At 38.1% G+C, this 16,783-nt stretch overlaps 1 long non-coding RNA gene across 2 annotated transcripts; it reads left to right on the forward strand.

The window, feature by feature from the left end:
- The first annotated feature begins 895 nt into the window (after window positions 1-895).
- Window positions 896-8,760, forward strand: LOC133276487 (uncharacterized). 2 transcript variants are annotated; one of them, XR_009745888.1, is made up of 5 exons: window positions 896-1,008; window positions 2,005-2,171; window positions 2,876-3,813; window positions 7,592-7,881; window positions 7,998-8,760. It is a non-coding gene; the product is annotated as an uncharacterized LOC133276487 (long non-coding RNA). The 2 variants fall into 2 exon arrangements; XR_009745887.1 differs by lacking the exons at window positions 896-1,008; window positions 2,005-2,171 and having other exon boundaries at window positions 2,843-3,813.
- The last annotated feature ends 8,023 nt before the right edge of the window (window positions 8,761-16,783 follow it).

Genomic DNA, 16,783 nt, shown 5'->3' on the forward strand with positions numbered 1-16,783 from the left:
CTTCCATACCACTGCTTCACTTTTTAAATTATTTATATATTGCTGTTCCGCCTTTAGCCAGCTTCTTGACTTTTTTACAGTTCTAGCAACCCCCATTTCTTTTCCAGATAGACTAGGGGCTTCCCATCTGTGTTGTGGTCCCATGGGCACCATATGTAGATTATTACCAACCGCAGGAATCTCTGTTACACTATCTGAAATTTAAACAAATGAAAAAACCAGTAAGTAGACATCAAAGCAAATAGAAATTCACCACACCAGCACCTATAGTGCTTGTTAACATGGATTTAAGTAACTATTGTCAGTGCTTTGGGGGATTCTGAGGTGTATATTGTGCGAGGATGGGGCTGTTGGGAGGGAGACACATGCCGTATAAGCCAGTGAGTGCCATGCATGACCTAGTGCCCAGTGCTGCCCTGAAATACACAGTGAGGATTCTGTTAATGTTAATGAAGGCAGTGCTAATTACACTAATATGGGAGGAGAATCAGCTTTGTGTACCCATACAGTGTAATTCAGAGGTCCTTGAAAGTGGACTGCGTGTATTTTGCTAGGAGAAGGCTCAGCAAGGGGGCAGAGGGGAATTTGACATTTAATTCATACTGTATTAACCTTTCCAAAAGATCAGGTTTCTAACAAGTTGTATGAGTCTGTTGATGATTTCAGTGTTCTAAACACTGTAGATAAGTCATCTCCTAAAATATGATAGAGCAAATGTTCTTGAAGGCAGATTTCTTTTTGTGAGGTCTGCATGTTTTTGAAAATTATCTTGTTAAATTTAATTCTCAATAGTTACAGCAAAGAAAATACATAATCTACTGTCTGTTCTAACCCTGAGCTGCAAATGAATTAGAATACCTATAGCAGAAATGAATTATACATAAAATAAACCACGAAAAAACAGGCAAATGTAATATTATGAAATACGCACCTCTTTGGTATGTTGTCTGTGCAGTTATATTGTTCTTTGTTCCTTTGTAAGTATGGAGAAGTTGAAATTATTTCACAGTAAGTACAAAACAGCACTGTAAACCACTAAGTGTGTTTGTAGGTGTTATTGCATATGAGTAATAATTAGATATACATAAATATATATATTCATGTGCAGCTGTTAAATCAGCAAAACTTACAAATTGAGGTATCATTCTACTTGTGTAAAGCTTTATTAAATCTTTATGTAGTGACTGTTTCAATTTCAAATTATAGGAAGTAAACATCAGTGTATATGCAAAAATGCCCATCAGTATAATGTTTAATCTTATGATGCTTGGTCATCATAAGTTGGTGTCTTTTTAAAAATGCATTTAAGCTAGACATCTTTATTCAAGATCTGTAGAAGTACAGTGATTTAAACAGCTACCAATGATGTTATATTGAGACATTCATGAAAATTACTGCGGGAATGTACCATTTCCTCTCACATGAACACAAAGTAACTGTAATGAAATACTACAACTTTTAGATGTCTCACACATACTCTGAAAGGCAACTTTTATGAATAGGTACCTCAAATAGTCTGTTTTCTTTTACTGCGTTTAAAAATCACATATGAACATTACTTACTGTGATAGATTCTATAATGTATTAATACAAGTGGTTTTTCATTCCTAGTTATAAATATACTACAAATACAGTAACCATTTTGCTGACAAAGCTTATCAACAAAGAATAGGACTGATTGCTTATGGAGAGTTGGAGATTTTTTCAGTAATTGCAAATTTAAAATAAATTGCTGTCAAAGTCTATTGGTTTTATGGATCAGATTATGACCATGTTATCCAATAAACAGGTTTTTTTCTTGCAAATGAAAAGTACATGATATTTACATGTAAATGAAAAATATTTTTTTAATACATGATCCTTTTATTCTTGCAAACAGTTTATGGTCATGGCAGTAGTCTTTCCCTTTTAGAATGTTGAATAACTGTGAGTACTCATCAATAAATACCAAGTAAAATAACTTTGAAATACATATCAAAGTGGGTTTTTCCTTCTCTTCACCAGGCATGATGGCAAAAAGTCTTAATACCAGACCTTGGGACTCTTATTGCTATGACTCTGTAGGATTTTCTTGATTACAAAAGACAGAGAAGAAACAAAGTCTTGAAGCTGCCTGTATAAAGCTGCCTAAATCCTGTCAGTGATTGCTATGGAGCAGCAACATGAAGCAGGTTTGAAGGAAGGCCTTTGCCATGATTTTATGTTTACATGTATGCTGAATCTTCAGTGTTCCTGTTCATTCTCAGCTACACAAGGTCCAGATTCAGTCCAGAGGTACACTAAACATCTGTGCTTGCTTTTACTCTTAGCTTGTCCTTAGCTTCAAATTCTGTTGCTTCTGAGGAAGGGCTTGTGTGCCCTGAAGATTGTGGGTTTTTTTCTTATCTACACCAGCTGACCTAAATAGACCAACAAACCTTAGATTTAAGCAGCTTATTAGAAGCCACATAGTTCATGGTTCAAATTCTGGATAGACCAAAGTCACTGGAAATGCTACAATTGCTATTACTTTGCCCTTACTGTACCTCAGTACAGCCAGAATTTCTCTTTTGGAACTGCTGAAGTGCTTCAAGTTATACATGTGTTTAAGTGCATTCCTGATCTACAGCCAGCGTGCTCAGCATCTGTCAAAATTCTTACAAAGTTAGACAGATCATGGTGACACACTGGGGTGCAAAAACTTTGATTTTATTGGGTAAGTTAGAAAAGTCATTATAACCTTTTTGTCTAAAGCCTGATACTAAATTACTTGGGAGGAAGGTAAAAATACTCGTAGTTTAAGCCTTGAAATAGTAACATCTAAGTTAATTTCTGTTTCCAAATTTTGTGTGTCTATTGACTAATTTTCTCACTACTTTCCCCTTCAATCGACTAGAAAAAGCAGAACACTTCCTGGCATCACAGAGATGTGGATAAATATGCAGGATATTCGCTGAATGCAGCGGCAACATGGGTTGTATTTTGTTGGTTTATATGAAATGAATAATTACTCAGAGAAAAACAGATAGTTTTACTTCAGGAAACAGCAGTTTATAATTCTTCACCTTCCAAATAGGAACAAGTGAACCCAGCACATATCTGGTTATATTCCAATGCGCTTTTGTTTGCCTTGGCATTTGCTTCACTTTTACTTAAATTAGTCCAAGTTGCTTGGGTGGTGTTAATCATTCTGTTGTTTGTCTACATGTTCAGTATCCTTAAAGCTTGTAGTAGTAATGGGCTGATGTTTTTTTTTTCAAGTAGACTGGTTCACTTTCCTCAGTATCGGTGCAAACTACAGAAAATCAATGGTGGCAAGTTATTAATTTTCAGTTTTCATTGTGAATTGAATAACATTATGGTGTTTAGATGAATAATACACTATGTCTAATGGTGCCTGGTATTATAAATTATACTTTGAATATAATCTTCCCTTTGAAAGCTAAGAAATTTTGCCCTGGCATATGCTCTTGATCTGTTTAAGTCTCACACATAAAAAAAGAAATCACATGTACCTGAGGAGGATTCTGACATTATTTTTCTCTGAATAAAGTTTGTAGAATCAATTGTGTAACAGAATAAAATATTTTTTTTTCTAAAAAATGCAGTGTTAAAATAGGCATAAAATCTATTTGTAAAACAACACAAAAATATTTTTAGTACTATTTTGTCTTTAAAATGTTCTAGTTAGCAATAGAAATAATATGTATTAGATAAATACTGTCAACATTATTAATGCCAAATCCTAGATCCATTGTAAGGAAAGAAGAATGCTGTCATCACTATCTGCAAGACTCAGTTGTAACTTTGGATTACACAGTGTTGAAGAAGGGGGTAAAAGATCTAGAAATAAAAGCCTTGCTGAACAGTATAATTTGTTCTTCTCTCCAATATGCCAAAATAATTCTTCCTTGCTGTCACAAGATCACCTGCTTGAATAATCTGGCAAAGTACTCTACGCAGTTTATTCCGTCATGTTGAGTTTTGGCTAGTATACCTAGGCTTTATTCCCAAGAAAGTAGATGCTGTTTTCAGCTTTTCTCATGAGAGGCATTTGGAAGATGCAGGCGTTTCCTTAACTGAGGCAGAACTATAAAACTGAGTTGTGAACCTTTGCTGCCAAATTTTGAGGAACTGAGATTAAGGAAACTATGTATGGATAAAGCTGTCTAAGGGAACAAAAACAGGAAATGTGTTTAGATGAGAAAAAGCTATCAGGAATTTAAACAGGAAAGGCTGAGTACAGTCTGTTACTGCAGAATGCTAATGCTCTGTAAGGAAGGACCATTGCCTTAATGATTAGACCTTTAACAGAAACTCACTCCAAGGTCAGGGCCTCCTGACCTGCCTCAGCAGTACTAAGTGGTCCACAAGGTACTTCGCTGGTTAAAAAAGCTGAAAATGCAGTTACATACAGGGGAGGCAGAGATCCAGCTATGCCCTAAATTAGCAGGACCAAGTTGCAAACAAGAATTATCATCAGAAAAAGATGTAGGACACTCCAGAGAAAGCAAAGTACTCCAGCTAGGGTCAGAGATACCAGAGGCAAGCTGTGATGTCCAGCCAAGCACCTTGCTCTAGCTGGAGCACAGCAATGCAGTACAGTTGCAGTTGTCAGGAGCTGATCACAGATAGAGGTACAAGAGGGTATGGTGCACACACACAGAATGTGTCATTATCTGCAAGACAGAAAGCCTTGAAGAAAAAGGGAAATATAACCCCCATTTTCAAGAAGGGGAAAATGGATGACCTGGGGAATTACAGACCAGTCAGTCTCACCTCTGTGCCTGGCAAAATCTTGGAGCAGATTCTCCTGGAAGACATGCTAAGGCACGTGAAAAACAAGGTGCTTGGTGACAACCAGCACGGCTTCACTAAGGGGAAGTCCTGCCTGACCAATTTGGTGGCCTTCTATGATGGGGCTACAGAACTGATGGACAGGGGTAGAGCAGTGGATGTCATCTACCTGGACTTGTGTAAAATGTTCAACATTGTGACACGACATCCTTGTCTCTAAACTGGAGTGACATCAATTTGATGGATGGACCACTCGGTGGATAAAGAACTGGCTGGATGGCCGCACACAAAGAGTTGTGGTCAATGGCTCAATGTCTGGCTGGAGACCAGTAATGAGTGGTGTCCCTCAGGGATCGGAGTTGGGACTGGTCTTGTTCCACATGTTTGTGGGTGACGTGGACAGCGAGATTGAGTGCGCCCTCAGCAAGTTTGCCGATGACACCAAGCTGTGTGGTTCGGTTGATACACTGGAGGGAAGGAATGCCATCCAGAGGGACCTTGACACGCTTGTGAGGTGGGCTGATGCCAACCTCATGAGGTTTAACCATGGCAAGTGCAAGGTCTGACACCTGGGTGGGAGCAATCCCAGGCACAGCTACAGGTTGGGCAGAGAAGAGATTCAGAGCATCCCTGCGAAGAAGGACTTGGGGGTGTTGGTTGATGAGAAAATGAACATGAGCTGGCTTCAGTGTGTGCTCGCAGCCCAGAAAGCCAACCGTATCCTGGGCTGCATCAAAAGGAGCGTGACCAGCAGGTCGAAGGAGGTGATCCTGCCCTTCTACTCTGCTCTCGTGAGACCTCACCTGGAGTATTGTGTGCAGTTCTGGTGTCCTCAACATAAAAAGGACATGGAACTGTTGGAACAAGTCCAGAAGAGGGCCACGAGGATGATCAGGGGACTGGAGCACCTCCCATATGAAGACAGGCTGAGAAAGTTGGGGCTGTTCATCCTGGAGAAGAGAAGGCTGTGTGGAGGCCTCATAGCAGCCTTCCAGTATCTGAAGGGGGCCTATAGGGATGCTGGGGATGGACTCTTCACTAGGGACTGTAGTGACAGGACAAGGGGTAACGGGTTAAAACTTAAACAGGGGAAGTTTAGATTGGATATAAGGAGGAACTTCTTTCCTGTGAGGGTGGTGAGGCACTGGAATAGGTTGCCCAGGGAGGTTGTGAATGCTCCATTCCTGGCAGTGTTCATGACCAGGTTGGACGAGGCCTTGGGTGACATGGTTTAGTGTGAGGTGTCCCTGCCCATGTCAGGGGGTTGGAACTAGATGATCTTAAGGTCCTTTCCAACCCTAACAATTCTATGATTCTATGATAGTGTGGTTTATGGTGTGGCTAAAGAGCTGCACTCCCCGTGGGCATGCCAATGAAGGTGGAATGTGGTCAGGTACCTGCTCACCATTCTGATTACTACTAGGAAGCTCAGAGGCTTCAGGGTGCACTGAAACTTGCCAGTAGAGTTATCAGCTACTTTGCAGATGGGTAAGAATTACTGTGCCAATGAAGAGCTGCATTTCACGGATTTCCACTTCCTGAGGGTCACAGCAGTTATCCAGGGAGGCAACTAGGCTGGGCTGCAGCCTGAGGCTCTGGTTTCAGGGCAGACCTGCAAGCAGTGGGCAGTTAGCCTCTTAGGCTGAACTGTTAGACAGAAACCTAATTGATAGTGAGCAAAACAAGACTGCTTTTTTACAAAAATGAAACAACAACCAAAAATACCCAACCAAAACACAAGCAAGAAATCCCCCCAAAACCTTACAACATTCTCCCAAGTTCTAAACTGACCCATCTGGTAGGTTTCTTTCATCTTAAGTAAGACCTCTCTCACATTGATCTACGCTTCCTTTATGCGTTATAGCAAAGTAGGAGTAAGTCGCATGACAGCCCTTGGTTTTGCTAGGCAAAGTTGTTGTAAGTCTGGGCTATATTGTGCTTTTTAATTTCCGGAGATATTTAGATGTATATTTAATTCATGTATAAACAGGAGGTTTCTACAGTGAGTTTCTTCCTACAAAAACAGATCTGGTGTTACTGCATTATCTATTAAACAGTAACAGTAAGATGATATTTAAAAAATATTTTTTAAAAAGTTTTGTGATAATAACACTGTAATACTGCTGCCAAGATATACCCTGTTGTAGCCTGGTCATGCTGCATCAGAATAACAGAAAACAGATACACAATTAACTTCCTTATGAATTTCAAGGTAAGAATAAAATAAATTAAAATCAATATTTTACTGAATTTTATTTTCCAAAAATGAATTTTTTTTTTTTTTTATGTAAACCTGTAAGATTTTTAATTAAGTATTCCATGAGGTTCAGATTGAAAATGTGGCAATATGCTTTATCCATGATTCAGACCTTAGGGGGATTTAAGAGAAGTGAGCTGGCAGATTTTAAAAATATATATAAAATTCTGTATCTTTATATAGATATGTATATGTCATTTGTGACATTTATGTAAATATTATGTCCAGATTTTCCACCAATGGATGTGATTTGTGGAAGGGTTCTGCAGAAAATAGGGCTCACTTCTGTTCTGTTCAACAATGTGCTTGATCACATTGAATTAATTATCCTATCATATCTGATAAATCTTGCACATGACTCACAGGCCAACAAAACATTAAGTAATGGTGAGGCTAGATAGTTATACAGAGTAACCTAGAATCATCGTAATGCTGGGCCCTTAGGGGGAAAAAGAAAAAAAGATGTTTATATAGCTAAACAAAGAATAAGTGTATGAAAAGGCAATTTTATCTCTTCTTGAAGTTTTAATGAGACCAATATTGAAATGCTACTTACAGAGCTAGTGTAGATGCACCAATAAAGAGAAGTTGAAAATCCACAGTCAATGTATAACTCATCATAAAAATGCCCAGGGAGATTTCTCTAATAAAAAGGAGCAGGAACATGAGCGGCAACAGAAGAACCTGGCTGCACTGCATCTTGCAGCAGCTTGGACAGTCTCTTCAGAAGGTGCTGCATATCTGTCTTTTACCAAGATGAAGGCATGGATTCAGAGCAGTCACCTTATGCCAGGCAAAGCACTGAGGAGACAGCTGACTATCTCCAATGACAAGTACATAATTAAAAGGTCAGTGATAGATGGAGAATCAAACTTGACAATCCTTTTTTACATTTCATTAATGTTAGTATACCAATGATAAAATAATTTAGGAATGAATTATAGCAAATCTCTTCTAATTAGAGATTACAGATTGCCTCAATGTGATCTTGCGGAAGATCAACAACCAAAGCTGATTCTCTAAACGGTGTGATTGTCCCTTCGTTAAACTAAAGCTGTGTGACTTGACATGGGTAACTTTGACACAGAATTACATAATTTGAATAAAAGTAACCTTTTAGTTCATTATGAAACCTGATGGAGATACTTGGCATCTTTCATGTTCCTTTGAACTCCTTTTTAGTTCCTTGCTATCCTAATGGCTGCTAGACTTTACAGTTAACAGTTCAAAGCCTGATTTATGTTACCAATTAAAAAATACCTAAAAGCCATTGAAAACAAGAATTGTGGGCACAAAAGTATGCAGTCCAGGTCTGTCCACCAGGTTTACCAAGCCTTTTACTGGATCTGGGTGCTGAATTTTGACTCACAAAGGTTTCAGATCTTGGTGACTGACAGAAAAGAGAAGATCAAAAAATCACTGGTGTAGTTTTATTATTGTGCAGAGTAGTTTGACTCTTCAGTCTCTCGTCTGATATCTAAACAAGATAGTATGTGTAATTGATAAATATGGCAGCGAGAGCTGGGAAGAGAACAAATAGTGCTTTCCAGTTACAGCATCATGGGTTAACATGTGATGTGAATGTGTAACTTGACCGTGGAGATTACAGAAACAAAGGACACTGTGACCAGCACTAATAGTGAGCTGATTTTACATTGGGAATGCCCGCACTGTGCAGTGGTTGGGGGCTGGCAATTTTGGAGCTAGGAGGAACATTTTATGCTTCAAGGAGGACTATAAGGCCATGCTTCAAGGAGGACTATAAGGCCAGGTGTACTGCAGTGCATCACCTAAAATGCAGAAACAGCTCCCCAGCTCAGTTTGAAAGTGTCTGTATGACCTGGACACCCTCTGTCCTGTCTACAGTACAAGAAATAATGAACATTCGTAGCTTGCTATGCCCCATTTAAGGCTGTAATAGAAGAGCAAACAACCTAGATTTCAGGGATGAGGAACAATAAAGGTATGATGGCAGTATTCTCAGGAACAGGTGTTGCACTATTGACTTGTCCCCACCAGCCTAACCTGTCTGAACCTAAATGTTATTTTTCAGACCAAACCTTTTCATTTTGACTTCCTCTTAATATATGTATATATATTGTTTATTCACAAGCATGTTATAGCTTTTAGTGGGTTGAAGCAGGCAGTGGGGTATCTCTCTATTCATACATTTCCGTTTTTTAATAGGATCTATTCAGAGCAAGACAAAACCCTGACTGAATGCTGGGAGAAATTTTGTATCACGGAGTCATTTAAATGTGAACTAGGACATTCTCTGGACAATTACATAAAAATGGCAAATGACCCTCTGTACAATAGTTGCTTTCAACATGATCCAAGGCCAAGACAGGCTTTTGACAGTTACATAATGCAGATGGATCATGATCAGCCAACACAGAAATGTTCAGCATTGTGCAAAATGTGAATCACATTTAACAGATTTGAAACCAAAAGGAGAAAAAAAACAACACAAAAAAACAGACAAAAAAGCCTCAATTTTCAGTATGCTGATCAATTTGTAATTGATAATATTTAAATTTATAAATATTTATTTGTAGTCCAAAAACTAAATGCTAATGGAAAGACTGGAAAAGGCTGAAATAAGGAATCTGGGAGGTCTTCAAGCTTTGACACGCCTATTTGCAAAACCATCTGTGATATATTGTAAATGGTTTATAAATCTACAGATTAGTGATCGTATATGCTATATCCATATGAAATGCATGTGTTTTTATTTAGAAATAGTTTACTGTGCCTCTAAAATAGCTATGCCTCTAAAATATCTATACCTCTAAAATAGCTATAGACTAATTTAGTTACACAACTGAATTCCAGAATTCACAAATCCAAATAATATAGCTTACTACTACTAGTGTCCTGCCACCTCTGCTTTTCTGCAAAAAAATACACTTGCATCAGTAAACACCGCATTGAAGTAGTGTGAATTTTCTCTTCTCCCAGTGGGAGTAAGGTCTTAAACTAAATGGAATTCATAGAATCATAGAATCATGGCATGGTTTGGGTTGAAGGGACCCTAAAGCTCGTCCAGTTCCAGCCCCCTGCCGTGGGCAGGGACACCTTCCACTAGACCATGTTGCTTCAAGCCCCATTCAGGCTGGCCTTGAACACTGCCAGGGATGGGGCAGCCACAACTTCTCTGGGCAAACCTGTTCGAGGGCCTCACCACCCTCATAGTAAAGGATTTCTTGCTAATGTCTAATCTAAATCTACCCTCTTTCAATTTAAAGCCATTCCCCCTTGTCCTGTCACTACATGCTCTCATAAAAAGACCCTCTCCAAGGGAATTGTGGCATTTCAGTGTACTTAATTTATACTGTGAAAGCCAAAGGCTTTATAGATCTATGTATCTTTCTATTTAGAAAAAAAATTGCACCTAAAAGCTTTATATATATATATATTGTATATAATACATATAAATATATGTGTTATATATATAAATATATATATATATAAAGCCTAATATCAGTTAGCTGCAGGGAGCTAAAGCACAAGCTTCTTTGCTATCTCCCCAATAATTTTTTCACTGTAGCTTGAGGAGAAATCTACTGATATTAAGCAATAAATCATGGTCTCCCCTTACATTCTCTCTTTTACTTCCTGGATGAGACCAAGAATATTAATTACAACAAAGGAATTATAATATAATTTCAAATTAATTATCTTTTTGTGTTATCCCTTCTTTGAGAGTAGCTGGCCCTAATGCTCCCCAGTATGTATTCCAAAATGCTGTAATGGACAATCACATAAAAATACATCAACGAAGAAACTTTTTTGTAAGTGAGTCTAATAATGGGTTGTTTACAGAAACTGGTGTTGCAGATATCGGTATCTTGATTTTGTGTTGCTAAAGACAATATTTCATTACTGACTCTTGATATTTTTTCCCTCCTAAAGCCTTCTTCTATCCACTAAAATGCTTTATAGTAGTGAAGTGAATTATAAGTTGTGTTGAAAATAATATTTTGATATCTACCCTTAGGTTCCTGCTTTTAATATGTATAAACTGAATTACAGTGGTGAATTTTATCAAGAAGCAGGATTTTTATGATAAATCATAAAAAAGAGGCCTCTATTACATGTCATGTGGTCTTTTCTGCTTCGAGGCTAGCTAGTTCTGGTTACTATTTCTTTTTGCCATAATGCATGCTGTCAATCTATGGATCAAGTATTCAAATGACTGAATCTGAATCTGTGTTTTGACAGAGCTTTTTTTCTAAAGGCTAACTAGGTAGGGAATTATCCCAAAATACTTGCATCTCCCAACACAATAAATATGCAGGGATTTAAGCTTTAACTCTTTCATGCAGCCTTCCTTACTATTAAAGAACATAAATAAGTAGACCTACATCTTTTGTGGAACGTTAGTACTTGAACCAGTACATCATCTCTGTATATCAGTGAGAATTGTGGAATGACAGGTCCATGATAGTAGGAAATGTGTTCATTGTGAAAGTAGTATTGAATCAGTTCATTGCCAAAACATATAAAGAAGCGACAGAACACTCAAGCCCTGGCTGGCAACACATAGTCAAAAGCCTGACAGATTAATCTTTAATCTTATTTAGTATACTTATTGATTAATAAAGACCTTTCCAACTATACTATGCCAAAATCTCATAAAATTGGGTGGAACTTGCATGAGAATAAACTGAAAGATATTTAGAGAAAAATAAGGTTTCCTCCAAACTCTAGTACTTTCCAACATAAAGTATGTAGATATCTTATTTAGACCCTTATCTTGATCCCACTGAATTTATAACAAATATTTAAAGAATTGCAGTGAACTTCAAATAATGCCCTTGCTGCACAGGGTATCTGATAGTGGGCATTATTCACCTCAAGGGAAAGCAGAAGTGCAAGCTTACAAATATTTAAACCTTTTCATTTAGTTTGGGTGAATGAACCTCCTTTGAGAAATACAGTGTTTAGCCTTGAGAAATATAGTATTTAATAACACGATACCCTTTGCTGTGTTTTTCAAAAGGATGCCAGTGAGGGGCTCTTCATCAGGGACTGTAGCGGTAGGACAAGGGGTAATGGGTTTAAACTTAAACAGGATTAAGTTCAGGTTAGATATCAGGAGGAAGTTCTTTACTGTAAGGGTGGTGAGGCACTGGAATGGGTTGCCCAAGGAAGCTGTGAATGCTCCATCCCTGGCAGTGTTCAAGGCCAGGTTGGACAGAGCCTTGGGTGACATGGTCTAGTGTGAGATGTCCCTGACCATGGCAGTGGGGTTGGAACTGGATGATCTTAAGGTCCTTTTCAACCCAGACCATAATGTGATTCTATGATTCTAGGTATCACAATGCTGCCTGAAATTCACTTTGAGTCATAAACCTCCACCTAAATTTCCTGGGTGTCTTTTTTTACTAGGAAAACATTATACTTCACTGACCTTTTGCGGGACATAGCTTGCTTTTTTCCATATTAAAAGGAAAAAAGAAAAAAAAATAGTTGCATTTATTAGTTTAAGGGTAGTTACATTTATATAACCACTTTTCCTATCAATTTTATGTCTGCCTACCCAGAATCATCCACACTTAATTAATTCTGTAGATAATAATGCAAAATAAAAAAGACCTCATAGCAGCCTTCCAGTATCTGAAGGGGGCCTACAGGGATGCTGGAGAGGGACTCTTCATCAGGGACTGTAGTGATAGGACAGCGGAAAATGGGTTAAAGCTTAAACAGGGGAAGTTTAGATTGGATATAAGGAGGAAATTCTTTACTGTGAGGGTGGTGAGACACTGGAATGGGTTGCCCAGGGAAGCTGTAAATGCTCCATCCCTGGCAGTGTTCAAGGCCAGGTTGGACAGAGCCTTGGGTGACATGGTCTAGTGTGAGGTGTCCCTGCCCATGGCAGGGGATTTGGAACTAGATGATCTTAAGGTCCTTTCCAACCCTAATTGTTCTATGATTCTGTGATTCTATGTATATACTAACTGTTGTTGGCTCTGAAAAGTGAAATTTCTTGATATTAACAATACTGGTCTGTTGTAAAAGGAGCCAAACTGATAGAAAAGACATGGCAATGGCTTGTGGGAGAAAGTATCCTAATCACCTGTAATCTTGGGATTTTAACAAAGTGATTTCCCCCTACATAATGGGAAGCATGATTTGTAAAGGCCTCTTAAGATCTTCAGTGTAAATGTAAAATTGTATGAGGAAAGCAGCCAGTAATAAGTTCATATTGTTAATGATTATAAAATGTGAGCAAAGCCTATGTTAAAGTAAGTAAAGTTAAATGAAAATTTGCAAACGGTTGATGAAACATGAATATAGAAAAAATAATGCACACAGTGATGCTATCCAAGAGTGTCAGAATTGCCATATCTCCTGCTGTTTGCACTCCTGAAAGCATTCAAATGACACCTTGCATGTAAAGCCACAATTACCAAGCCTCTTCTTTTGCTTCTGTGCTGAAGAGAGGGATTGCTATGGAGACAATATATAGCTAATAGCTGGAGGGTAGGTGGAATAAATTCAATAAATAAACAGGTACAGGTGAAAAGAAAGAATGAGGGATGACAACCAAGTCTGACAAAACACTTCTGATTTTATATTGAAACTTTGAAACTTATGTAGAAATCAAATACTGTCACTAAAAGCTGATAAAGCCATGGAATTGATAAAGAAATACATCACGAAATTATGTACTAGTCAAAATGAGAAGCTAACAGACAATCATAGGACCTGTTACTAAACCCTGCTGCTGTTTCTCTGGCTTTGAACTGGGCATTTATATTATGGCACTCTGTGAGCACCAGATTACTAAGAAATCCCTCTAGGTTTCCAGTCTGGGCATTGTGTGAGCACTTACCCTCTCCATTTAGCCAGTTCATTTCTTCCTGTGCTCTTAACATCAGTACAAAGCTGGGCTGGTATGACAAGCCAGCTCTGAGGAATAGAATCAAACAATCTTACAAATCACCTGCTGATTTTAAAAAGCAATTATATGTCTGAGAAAAGTCATTAAATAATTCATAGTATGGTAAGTGACATAGAGTTACATTAATGGAAACACTTAACACTGTTACCATGGTTAGTGTGAAAACCATGCCCAAAAGGACTCAGTGCTGTTGACTGCTGTTATTGATTCCAGAAAAACTCATTAGTTCTGCTTCTCAGCAAGTTATGAAATACTGGAGAAATGCCTGTCATTGTTCTCCTGTCAATTAGAACCAAATATAACAAAAGTATAATCTGTTTTTCGTTACTGTGTCTCTGTTCCATGTGTAGCTCTGGCCCATGGTATATTATTTACTGTTGATCAACAGAAGTATTTTAATGGTGGGAAAGGAAAACTGACTGCAGTTGTTACCTTCCTGTAGTCTTTCTGTGTACCAGGTGTGGCTTCACATCTTTCATTGCAGAGCCAAATCATAAATACTTTTCCTTTAGTGACTTTTCCCTTTGTAATCAGATGGTTTTTAATCATTAACTTGTGTGGGTTTATGCTGCCTTTGCTCAGATTCACAACCTGGTTCTGATTCTGTCACTGACCATGTGTCACATCATGGAAAAAAAAGGGGAGGGTCTTTTTGGTAGGGACGGGGAGGAAGAGGAGGATGGAAAGGCTGAAGGGTTGTTGAGATTTTTTTACTAGAGCCTCAAATTCAACCTCTTCTGTTTCAGTTATTCATCCAAATGGTAACTAACTGGCATGATAACTGTTAATTTTTGGTGTTATTTGCAACAAAATGTCCTTTATATTAGCATATAGCCTGAGTTCTCTAAGTTCATTTAAGTTCCTCATTATTCTTCTGTAAAGAGATACAAATCTTTCAATAATTTGCAAATACAGCTGACAGAGCTATCATTAGAAAATTGGGTTCAGCTCATTCTTCTCCCTGTTGTCACCTAGTATCCTCCTAATCAAATGTGCCTGGCAGTGAACTGCAGCAGTTGGAAATTGACATACATTAATTTTTTCTCCTCCTATTGTAGATACAATAACCCGTTACAAAGAAAATAGTGACTGCTGAGGGCAGGAGTATGTTGACATGACTAGATCCAACAAATACTATTTGCCAGAGAAACTCATGAGCTATTCACTTTAATTGCTGTCATAATTGGTGGAAGAGAGCAAGTGGGTGTGCTGGGTTGTGAAGAAAGGAATATGAGAGATCATAACTGAGAAACCTGGACTATTACTGCTAATACATCTTCATTTTAATGCATATAGTATCAAGAGGACCAACATTACTCAAAGTTTCTTTTATGACATGTTATCGCATAGCAGATGTGAACATGCATTGTACAATGTATGTAGAGAAATATATGAACTCCTCACATTCTCATAGGATAATAAAAGCTTGATGTGCAGAGTTCAGTGAACCCTGATGTGCAGTAGTTTTCTGGCTGTTCTCTGATTCTTCTGACTACCACCATTCTCTGACTGCCACCCGTTGATCTCAGCCTACACTTCCTGCTCTCAGACCTCTACTCCTGGGTTGCCGCCAGATGTTGCAGCAGCACATGCCCTGTTACTTGACCTGTTCTTGGTATAGTAGGTGTCCAGAGAATGCAGCACGGGGCTGGCCACAGGTTAACAGTACTTCAAGGTAGATCAGCTTCCAAACTGTGCTCCCAGCCATCTAGATATTAGATATCTAATCTAAGCAATTTATCTAGTCGGTGTTACCTCCATATAAGCAATGGGAAAGCAAAACTTCTGAAAGATAATTTGTCTCCTATTGTATTCAACCACTAAGGGATTAGATGAGTCACTGATTTATGGGCCCCTCTATACTGATTACAAAAGCCACCTATATGACTAGCCTAGATTACACCACTTTTCAGATGATTAGCGTGTGGAGACAGGAATCCCACCAAATGTGAGTGACAGGGAAACTGATTGAAAAAGTAAAGTACTTCATTGAGGGGAGCTGAACTATGAGACTGCATAGAAGCTAACAGGTAAAACAATAGAAGTAGTAAACCTATAGATCTGCTTATCATTGTAGTAAAGTATTGTAAATGAGTTTGTAGTGTAAAGAAGCTTTGTTACAAAATGCCATTCTATACCCCAAGTGGAGACATTACCTCGTGTGTTGAAATTCTTGTGTTTTCACTGACACCCCAATCCCCAAAATTAACTAATGTCACAGTATTTTGTAGTTTTATTTTTGGGCACTGATAGTGTTCTAAAGTATTTTAATGCTGTTGAGTTATGGATACCAATGTCTAGGCACAGTAACTCTGTGAGCAAATTATCAACTGTACAAATAAACAGAATTCCACTGGTCCAAGTACATCAATACTGATTTATGCCAACTGTGGTTATAAAGCTATGTATTTTGATGGGAAGCTTTGAGAAAAATAATTCCATAATATAAAAAGTGTAAAGAGAAATCTGAAAGCACAAATAATTCTCTCCATTTAACTGTCCAAGATGAAACACAATTGCATCTTTTCTTCTTTTGTGCATTCTTATTTATAGTACACAGTAAACTATCAAATGGAAACAAATGGCATATTGTGTAGCTTCTAACAGTGGCTGACACTAGTTCAAATAGATGATCTTGACAGTGTGCCCAAAGAAATGTTTCAGCTTTACAATCTAGAAAATGTTGTGTCTCTTCTGTGAACTAAGTGCTTACATCAAACACATCTAGATACAGTTTTTAAACTAAGAACATAATCTTATTTCATTGTGGCTGCATCATTCAAGCTTGTGGCCCCACAGGGAGGAAAAGGAGCTCTTGAAAGGGATAGAAAATCTCACTG

This window comes from Pezoporus flaviventris, unplaced genomic scaffold, assembly GCF_033815535.1.
Source record: "Pezoporus flaviventris isolate CSIRO_AGI_PZ_B2104156 unplaced genomic scaffold, CSIRO_AGI_Pfla_v1 ptg000045l, whole genome shotgun sequence".
Taxonomy (NCBI): domain Eukaryota; kingdom Metazoa; phylum Chordata; class Aves; order Psittaciformes; family Psittacidae; genus Pezoporus; species Pezoporus flaviventris.